This window comes from Procambarus clarkii, chromosome 6 (genome assembly GCF_040958095.1).
Source record: "Procambarus clarkii isolate CNS0578487 chromosome 6, FALCON_Pclarkii_2.0, whole genome shotgun sequence".
Classification (NCBI taxonomy): Eukaryota; Metazoa; Arthropoda; class Malacostraca; order Decapoda; family Cambaridae; genus Procambarus; species Procambarus clarkii.
In genome coordinates, this window is record NC_091155.1 from 35831259 (window position 1) to 35833861 (window position 2603).

General features: G+C 29.6%; 1 long non-coding RNA gene across 1 annotated transcript; it reads right to left on the reverse strand.

The window, feature by feature from the left end:
- Positions 1-881: 881 nt before the first annotated feature.
- LOC123754199 (uncharacterized) lies at positions 882-2210 on the reverse strand. The gene is made up of 3 exons (XR_011223805.1): positions 1894-2210; positions 1376-1554; positions 882-994 (listed from the first exon to the last, which is right to left on the reverse strand). It is a non-coding gene; the product is annotated as an uncharacterized lncRNA (long non-coding RNA).
- Positions 2211-2603: the final 393 nt, after the last annotated feature.

The following is a 2603-nucleotide window of genomic DNA, read 5'->3' on the forward strand; positions in this document are numbered from 1 at the left end:
ACCATGTGCTGTAAACAAACACCAGCATTCATGACCCCAAGAATGAAATAATAATTATTTATTTGCCATATAACAAGTTTATATATATATATATATATATATATATATATATATATATATATATATATATATATATATTGGTGTATACTGGCAGCAGGTTTTCTTTCAAACATGTTTCATTGAATATGACCGCATATTCTATATTTATTATTTTCTGGTTTAGGGCTTCTATCCCTCTAACTATTTTCTTAGCATCAGGGCTTAATTGAAATAGGAGTTCTCCAAAACTCATTTTCGTACTTTTAAGGTGAAGAAAAGAAGTGATTTACTATAGAGTGTATTACACTTATTTATATAATTTGCACAACGTTTCGAACCTCCATGGTTCATTCTCAAGTGAACAGATCTTACAATACAATATATATATATATATATATATATATATATATATATATATATATATATATATATATATATATATATATATATATATATAATTTTACTTTATATAATTTATATAATATATTTATATATTTCTATAATATATATAATAATATATTTTATATAATATATTTTATATAATATATTTATATTTATTTAATATATTTATATAATATATTTATATAATATATAATTTTATATATATTAGTCATATATAAATGTAATTTTTTTATGTAATATTTTTCATCATTCAATATGCATTCCATATATTTTATAGATTTTTTGAACATGATATAGTTAGGAATCGTCCAATTAATATATACATTATTGATAATGTCTCAAGCTAATATATAAAGGTACTCTTCAAATATTGTATGGGTAAAAACCTAGTATTAGGTCTTAGGTTTCTATTTGAAAACCTATTTTTAGGCTTTCGAACAGATGTAAAAATATTCTTACTTGAGTTTTAAGGTTCTGAATAGTGGAAACGTGATCTTGAACTTCTTTGTCACAAGCAAAGATACCACCAGAATAATATGAGTTTCTGATCCCTCTGGAATGATATTAAATTAATGAATGTTCATTGTCTGAGACATTTTGATGACAGTTAAACATCATTTCACTTAAAACTAATTCAACTACCCAAGCTGGCCTTCACATCATAATCCCTCTTATTCTAAATGAATGTATATAGTGAAATAAATATTTTTTAATTAGTAAAGCCTTAGTCAAAATAAAAATAATCAACTAAAGTTGAAAGGCAAGTAATAAAGGTGTAATCAGTTAACAATTAAAAAAAATCTGATTAAAAGTTGCATGGACACTATATAAATATTATACAGTGCTGTGTTTATAGTACTACAAACATTACTACACCTTACATTATACCTTAACAATAATGAGCAGCATTAAATATTTTAACTTGAATATTTACCTCCCAACTTTGTTGTAACGATACAGTTTCTTGTTGCCATCAATATGTACAGCCACAGGTGTTGTATCACATGCAGGGCACCCCTTGTCAAATTCTCCTTTTATTCTCCCAAGTTCATACTGATGGAAACGCCATTCAAAGAAGACTCTTTTTGTTGTCTCAAAATTGATGGGACCATGCTAAGATGTAAAATGTGTGTAAGTAATTATCAAAAAGTGCCAAGCAGTGGCATGTTAAGCAACAGACTATAAATATCTGCAGGAAATGAAAATAAACTTACATGAGCATTACATAAAAAGAGAAATTGTTAAAGATTGGTAATCCATTTCCATTTCTTATGATATTAGACATATATAAAATATATATTTAGAATATTCATGCTAATTATTAATTTAATAATATTTAACCCTATTTCTTAAATAATGACAATGCATTTGCTTAGTAACAAACTTAGTTTTTTAGTTTATACACCAATTTAATACTTGCACTATTAAAACAGTAATGGTATGAAAACTTACACGCCCTCGAGAAGCACCAAATAATTCCAGTGCACTAACTAATGCCTGAAGAGAAGTTCCAGGGCTGCTTCTCTTGAGAAAATGCCAGGAATCCAATAGATTTATGCTGTAGAAAGTGCTACTATTTCTTCCAGTTGAATAAAAACCAGACTGGTGCATGGCTTTCCCAAGTTCTTCATCTACATATCCGCACTTGCACCTAAATATTGGGGTATACAGATCATACCTTCCTGCCCCCCACAAAAAAATAAAAAAAATGAAGTAAAACAATTTTATTTGGCAAGGGATTCAAGTGTGGCTATCAATATATGTGTAAACCAACCCATAAAGAATTCTCTGTACGGTTATAAATACGTATGTGATATAAATACGTCTTCATAAGTGAAGTAAGTAAGTAAGTAATTATCAAAAGAAGGCACCAAACCGGGAAGGCTATGTAGCACCATCAAATACGCAAAATAATCAGAGGGCGCTAAATATCACCAAGGATGCCAATACGAGAACAAAAACGCATAAGGCGAACGATATCAAAAGTATCCGAGTCACCAAGAATTCTATCGAGGGACAGGTGACCGCGAGGGGCGGTCGGAAAGCAAGACACACGCTCGTCCTGGAAGTCAGGACATTCAAGAAGGACATGCACGACCGTAAGAGGGACAATGCAACTAGGACAATAAGGAGCAGGGCGGCGCTCCATCAAGTGACCATGG